Genomic DNA, 8167 nt, shown 5'->3' on the forward strand with positions numbered 1-8167 from the left:
ACTGGTGGCCTACCTTGGCGCAGGACATTGCACACTATGTAAACTTATGCACCGTATGTATCCAATCCAAATCTCCACGGCACACTCCAGCAGGGAAACTACTTCCCTTTCCCGTGCCTCAGCAGCCTAGGTCACATCTGTCCATGGACTTTGTAACTGATCTCCCCTTTTCTGATGGTTTTACCACTATTATGGTTGTTGTTGACAGATTCTCCAAATCCTACCATTTTATCCCTCTCTCTGGATGACCTGAAATATTCTGCTTTTACAAAATGTGATGCTGTTTTAAAATGAAACACAATACCTTGCTCTTGTTAAAGCTTTTAGAATTGATTTGATTTACTGCTCACTAGGTTGCTGAGGCAGTATTCCAGCAACTCTTCCACCAAGAACTCACTTCGTCACTCCTCTATGGGGCTAACTCCCTTCCAGTGCGTCCTGGGACACCAGCTGGCCCTGGCTCCATGGACTCCAAGCCAGACCGAGAGGTCCCGACACACAGAGGAGGTGTGGCACGCCACCCACTAGAGGCTCCAGGGCACTGTCCACCGTCAGAAGGATCAGGTGGACTGCTACCGCAGTGAGGCACCCCATGTTCCATCCTGGTAACAGCATCTGGCTCTCCGCCAGGAACCTCCCACTCCACCTGCCCTGCCAGAAACTGAGCCCCCGGTTTGTGGGGCCCTTCAAGGTCCTCCTGAGGGTTGATGAGGTAGCTTACCGTTTACAACTCCCCACCAACTACCAGATCGCACCCTCTTTTCATGTTTCCTTCCTCAGGCCGGTGGTTCCTGGTCCCCTTGCTGATGCGACACCCCTCCACCTCCCCTGGACTACAATGGGTCCCCTGCCTACGCTGTCAGGTCCCTTCAGTACCTGGTGGACTGGGAGGGGTACAGCCCAGAGGAGTGCTGTTGTGTTCCGGCAGCCGGCATCCTGGACCCCAATATTGTCCGGGATTTCCATCTCCGCCGTCCGTACCGGCCCGCTCCTCGCCCTCGGGGCCATCCCCCTGGCCGGTGTTACGCATCGGGGCCGGGGACTACCAATATAACACCATATTCCGGACGGTCGAGGAACAGGGTCATCTACTCCACCGCCTCGGGGGGGGGGGGGGGGGCTACTGTCGCACCTACTCCCGCTTCCACTCTCTGGTGCTCGACTAACCACCGGGCCTAGCAACCCGCATTATGCACACATGGCAACCATCATCACGCATACCTGCTCCAGATCATTATGCATACCTGGACTTCATCATTGCCTTGATTACTTCCCCTTATTTAGCCCTCAGTAGCCTCAGTCTTCAGACAGTATATATGGCTACTTGCTAAAATATCAAGACAGCTGGAACGGTTTAATTCCACAAGAGAATCGTTTATTTTTTTAATATAATTGCTATCTTTAGAATTGATAAGCCCATGGATGAAAAATGAAAAGCAGGACCCACAGGAAGCAGGACCAACAGGGAAACCAATCAATCAAATGTATTTATAAAGCCCTTTTTACATCAGCCGATGTCACAAAGTTCCCACCCATTGGTTGCTACCCACCCAGAAGACCCTCTCTATAAACCGTTCCCCCTTCCCCCAGGGACAGACCATTTATAATGAGTTTCTGGAGACTGAATGTGTACTTCAGTCTAGAGTGTAGCAATGAACAGTCGTTCGTTAATTATTTTCTATATTATATAAAAACATATGAGTAACACTTTACTTACAGCCCACCAGTATAAAGTTTTATTAGCCTACTTGTTACATGCATGTATGAGCCTTAATAATGTCTTATTATAAAGCTTATAATATGGTATTGTATGTCTCTCTATGTATGACATTTAGGACTCAAGGTGTGTGCTATTTAATCAGGATCATTTTGAGATGATCAAAAGACATAAGGGTGTCATAGCTGCTTATGACAAGTCTTATAATGGATAATTACAGCATCATGTTCTCTCTAGGGGAAAGCTGATTTATTTGTCCCTAGTTAGGCCTGATGATTATTTTGACAATAGGTTCATTATTTTGAGAGCGTGAAGACACAAGACTGTTACATTCTTCAAGGCATAGGTTGCAGGACTCAGTTTAACAACATCTTGCAAATGTCCTCGATCACCAACAGCTGTATGCAGAGCGGGGAACACAGTCAAATGGGCTTAGCTGTTTTGGCTTAGGATATAAATATTTTGCTGGTGAATCTGAATAACTCACGTCAACAAGGGCTATCCAATATTCTCTCCAGATATTATGGTGAGAAAGATTTTTTTTTAAAATACATTTGTGTTAAACCATTAATGTCCAAGGCAGAATTCCTTCTGTAGTGAATTTGCTTATTGTACAAAATGTAGTTCATGGACATCAGTTAATACATGATGAGTTTAACATGTCAGTTGCTGTCAAGCACCTAATGTTTTACACAATTATGGGGTTGTGATGATGAGTTCATCAAATAATGTGTTGATGGTGGCAGTAAGAATGCTAGCTTTCTAGGAGCTCCATACTAACTGACTGTATGACAATAAAGCTGTCAACAGTCTTCAGCCATTAACAGGTGGAAATATTACTGACATGACTATGACAGTTGTGATAATTCCAGTACAGAGATATGCAGGGGATCAACATTCTTCTATTTCGCTTCGCATGCTAACATTATAGGAGTTTTTATTTTATTTTTTACCCCTTTTTCTACCCAATTTCGTGGTATCCAATTGATAGTTACAGTCTTGTCCCATCGCTGCAACTCCCGTATGGACTCGGGAGAGGCGAAGGTCGAGAGCCGCGCACCCTCTGAAACACAACCCAGCCAAGCCGTACTGCTTCTTGATACAATGCACGCGTAACCCAGAAGCCAGCCGCACCAATGTGTCAGAGGAAACGCTGTGCACTTGGCGACCTTGTCAGCGTGCGTTGCACCCGGCCCGCCACAAGAGTCACTAGTGTGCGATGGGACAAGAACATCCCTGCCGGCCAAACCCTCCCCTAACCCGGAAGACGCTGGGCCAATTGTGCACTGCCCCATGGGTCTCCCGGTCGAGATGCAGGGCCTTAGACCACTGCGCCACTCTGGAGGTGTATAGTAGAGGTTTAAACCAATTAGAAGCAATGTACTGACTACGCTAGACCTTCTCCAGTAGGTTGCACTGTGCATGCTAACATGGTAGTAGCATAGCAGAGGTTCAAACCACTAAGAAGCAAGTTGCTAAACAAACTATACTGTCTCTGGCTGGTTGCACTGTGCATGCTAACATGCGAGTAGCATAGCAAAGTTTCAGACCAATCAGAAGAAATGTGCTAACCACCCTAGACTGTCTACAGCTGTGCAACATGTTTCCTTTGTAAACACTAAATAGACTTGGGCTGATGTGCTGGTAAACTGTCTGGTGTGTTGTAGTCATGTCTGGGCCTTCTGCTCTCTACACAGATGCTGATTCATAAGCATTCACAGAAGGCTATACTTAGTGGCAGACCTGGATTCAAACATGATTTGCTTTCTTAAAATACTTTCTATGCGCTTGATTGAACTAACCTACTGAAATGGAACTAATGGAATAGTCCCAAAAGTGCAAACAATACCCATCTGGCACTTAATGCAGGCTCAACCAAACACTCAATGCATTTCAAATAAATACTATTTGAACCGAAGTGTGCTTTTTTTGTGCTATGTAGAACCTTTTGCAGAGGGTTCTACCTAGAACCCTTTTATTATCTAAAGGTTATTCCTAGAACCCTCTATGAAGGGCTCTACCAAGAACTTAAGGTTACTTGCATTACCCCAGTTCTGAGTGAGGTATCTCACAATATGGAACATGCGCCTTATGCCAAAGCAAGAAGAGGAACGCTGTGAGATGCTGTACCTCACTAATATTATCAGAGAACCGAGGTTATGCAAGTAACCTTAAGTTCTCTTTCAATTAATGATCTAACAGTGGGGAAGCTAGGCATCTGTCAACTGCTATAGCAAGAAAGCTACACATGGGGATGGATGGTGTCTCCATTCGTGCGTCAATGGCTGGTTTTGAGAGATCGTCAACAACTCCCATGAACAACGACGCCTGGGCTATAGCTATTGATAGCAGCAGACAGGGTGCCTGCTGCATCTAACAGTCTGGGAGCTAAATAAAGGTTAGTTAAATACAATTCAAAATTACAATTCTTTGTCTGTAATAATTTGGTCAGATATACTTGGATGTGTAGTGTCAGTGTTTGTTGCTGGCATGTCATGCCTATGTTTTCTAATCTTGCAAATGAAAAAATCATTAAAGTAGTTGGCAATATCAGTCGGTTTGGTAATGAATGAACCATCTGATTCAATGAATGATGGAGCTGAATTTGCCTTTTTTTCCAAAATGCCATTGAATGTGCTCCAAAGCTTTTTACTATCAATCTTTGTCATTTATCTTTGTTTCATAGTGTAGTTTATTTTTATTTTTATTCAGTTTAGTCACGTAATTGATCAATTTGCAGTACGTTTGCCATTCGGCTGTGCTGCCAGACTTATTTGCCATTCCTTTTGCCTCATCCCTATCAACCATACCAGTTTTCTATTCCTCATCAATCCACGAGGATTTAACTGTTTTTACAGTCATTTTCATAATGGGTGCATGCTTATTAGTAACGGGGATAAGCAATTTCATATATGTGTCAAGTGCAACGTCTGTTTGCGCCTCATTACACACCACGGACCAACAAATATTATTTACATCAACAACATAGGAATCACGACAAAACTTTGTAAGACCTCTTATACACTATATTAGTCCCAGCCTTTGGAACTTTGTTTTTCCTAGATTTAGTAGAGGTTTAGGGTTTTGTGAATGATTTTTCCCAAATACAATGCTTTTTGTTTTTGAAATAGTTAGGACTAACTTATTCCTTGCCACTCATTCTAAAACTAACTGCACCTCTTTGTAAAGTGTTGCAGTCATTTCAGTCGCTGTAGTAGCTGACGTGTATACTGTTGAGTAATCTGCATACATACTGTAGACACACTCGCTTTACTCAAAGCCAGTAGCATGTCGTTAGTAAAGAATGAAAAAAGCAAGGGGCCTAGACGGCTGCTCTGGGGAATTTCTGATTCTACCTGGATTATGTTGGAGAGGCTTCCATTAAAGAACACCCCCTGTGTTCTGTTAGACAGGTTACTCTTTATCCACAATATAGCAGGGGGTGTAAAGCCATAAAACATATGTTTTTCCAGCAGCAGACTATGATCAATAATGTTAAAAGCCCCACAAAACAGCCCCCACAATCTTTTTATCATGAATTTCTCTCAGCCAATCATCAATTTGTGTAAATGCTGTGCTTGTTGAGTATCCTTCCCTATAAGCGTGCTGAAAGTGTATTGTCAATTTGTTTACTGTAAAATAGCATTGTATCTGGTCAAACACCATTTTTTTTACAAAACTTTACTAAGTGTTGGTATGATGGCATCGCTGTGAGAGGGAGTGTTTTCTGGCTTGTCCAAGCAACTTTGAGAGTTAGGTGGTTAACAGTCTAATATTGGCTATCGATGTAGCAAGAAACGAACTAAAACTTGTTTTACATATGGCAAGTTTAGAGTTCGTTTTTGTCAAGTTGTACGGGAAGAACACGACAGAAAGGCAACAGAAGACGGAATATCGAAGCTTCACAGAAGACAGCAGGCATGCTAGCTACGACAAGAGCCAGAGCAGCATTGATACACAAGATGCTACGAGCTCAAGCGAGAGAAAGAACAAGACGGACCAGGACGAGATCCTTGCAACCTCTTTTTTTATATATTTTTTATGTAAGTATTTAGTATTTTCTTGTTTATGTGTTTTGTTTTGTTAGACATGTTTGATGTAGGGATGTAAGTTGTTGATAATTTTGTATGAAAAAAAGAGGAGTGTTTCTGTCTGTAATAAAGCCCTTTTGTAGTGGAAAAACAAATTCTGATTGGCTGGGCTTGGCTACCACGTGGGTGGGCCTGGCTCCCAACTGTGTGGGCCTATGCCCTCCCAGGCCCAACCATAGCTGCGCCCCAGCCCAGTCATCTGAAATCCATAGATTAGAGCCTAATTTATTTATTTAAATTGACTGATTTCCTTATATATGAGTAAAATTGTTGATATTGTTGCATTTTGTGTTTATATTTTTTAATATTTTTTTGGTTCAGCATAACATTCAAAATGGGTGAACCTTTCCTTTTAAGCAGGAAAACAGGGATTCAAGTGGTGCTGAGGAGAGTTTAAAGAGAGCTTGTGATCTCCGTATGGAAGAAAATTAGGGCAGGACAGTGGCACTTTATAAAGAGTAGTGTTCCCCACTAGTCACCATGCTTCCTGTCTGTCTACAACAGACGTTGTGTGATTGGTGCTTCCTGTGGTCTCTCCCTGAAGAGGCGTGTCCCATATGTGAGATACCGAAACAAGCATTTGAAAGAGAGCCCTTTCATCTTTGAACAGTTCTTCCTAAAACTCTCTATGAATGGTTCCACCAGCCTTATTAGTCTTTAAAATGAAACACTTTATGACAATACCGACACACCTTGATCTGTTTCACCTGTCTTTGTGCTTGTCTCCACCCACCACCAGGTGTCTCCCATCTCCCCTCATTGTCCTCTGTGTATTTATACCTGTGTTCTCTGTTTATCTGTTGCCAGCTCGTTTTGTTCGTCAAGCCTACCAGCGTTTTCCCCCTTGTTCCTGTCTTTTCTATTGTTCCTGGTTTTAGTTTTGCCGGTTTTGATCATTTTGCCGGCCCTGACCCTGAGCCTGCCTGCCGCCCTGTCCCTTGCACCACCACACTGGATTATTGACCTCTGCCTGCCCTGAGACTGCCTGCCGTTCTGTACCTTTTGGACTCTGATCTGGATTACTGATCTCTGCCTGCACTTGACCTGTTGTTTTGCCTGCCCCCTGTTCTAGTAATAAACGTTTGTTACTTCGACACTGTCTGCATCTGGGTTTTCTTTAAAACGTGATAGTAGGTGAGGTAGGTGAGGAAGGAAGATGGCGGACTGAACGTAGTTATGTAGAGCACCTCAAGATAAAAACATAATATTCAATATCGGTAAGTTAGACTAAAATATTAGCACTTTACAATCTGGTGGGTGATAACCTTCAATCTGGATAATAACACAAAACAAATCTTAAGACTAGAGACATTTATCGACAAATATTACGAAAATAAGCAACACCCAAACATGACGGAGAGAAAGACAGGGGAACCGATTTCAAAACGAAAACGTGTCTCTTCTACAGACACAGACGATTTAATATTTTCACCACCGGGAATGGTAAAGGTCGAAACCGATCTGTTAAAATCAATAAATTACAAACTGGGTATACTTGAATAAGTTAGTAAGGATATAAAAGAGTTGAAGGCAAGCCTCGAGATGAGTGATGAAAAAGCTGCGACATTGGAGAAGGAAACACATTCTGAGAGAAGCCTTACTGGACATACAAACTAGAACCATGAGAGAGAATCTGGTACTTACAGGTATCCAGGAGAAAGAAGGGGAAGTTCCTGAATCTGTAGTTAGAGAGTTCCTCCTTACAGCATTTCAAATCCCACGCGAAGCTATCGACAAAATCCAACTTGAACGTGTACACCGCTTCGGACAGAGAGGCCAATGGTATGAACGCCCAATCGTTGCCAAATTTGCTTCATTTAAAGATAGAATAATGGCTAAAAGCCTGGGTAAAAGACTTGTTGGGACCAAAATTGGCATGAATGATCAGTTTTCAATGAAATTGCAGAATGGCGTAAAGTTCAGTATCCAATTTTCAAAGAAAATAGATTTAAGGGAAACGAGTAGCTCTCGTCGTCGATAAACTATATATTGATAACCAGTTGTTCAGAGACACAAAGACTACTCAATGGTTATTTAAAAAAATTACAAAATTCTCATAGATGAGGAAAATAATGAAACACAATTCTAGCCCGGTTATGGATTGTAACAATAAAATAAACAAAAAAATAGGTTTTGTATATATCTTCACATATAACTAATTAGAACACACAAGCACTAATTCAACATGGTGAAGATAAAAACTAAGTAAACAGAAGGCACAGTATGTGTGGATGGTGGGTGTGTGTTTATCTTTTTATTTTATTTGTTATGATTGGGAAAGTTGAGTGAGTGAGTAATGAAATGGTTGCATATCCCAGAACCAATGTATTGCTGTGAGCGGGGGTATGAGAGGGCTTTC

General features: G+C 42.4%; 1 protein-coding gene across 1 annotated transcript in view; it reads right to left on the minus strand.

Annotated features, from left to right (window-relative positions):
* tectb (tectorin beta) overlaps nucleotides 1–7568 on the minus strand; it is a 54108-nt gene extending 46540 nt beyond the window's left edge. Inside the window, exon 1 of the mRNA XM_045702579.2 lies at nucleotides 7453–7568. The gene's annotated coding sequence lies outside the window, so the exon portion shown is untranslated. The remainder of the gene's footprint in view (nucleotides 1–7452) is intronic.
* Nucleotides 7569–8167: the final 599 nt, after the last annotated feature.

This window comes from Salmo salar, chromosome 19 (assembly GCF_965601325.2).
Source record: "Salmo salar chromosome 19, fSalSal1, whole genome shotgun sequence".
Taxonomy (NCBI): Eukaryota; Metazoa; Chordata; class Actinopteri; order Salmoniformes; family Salmonidae; genus Salmo; species Salmo salar.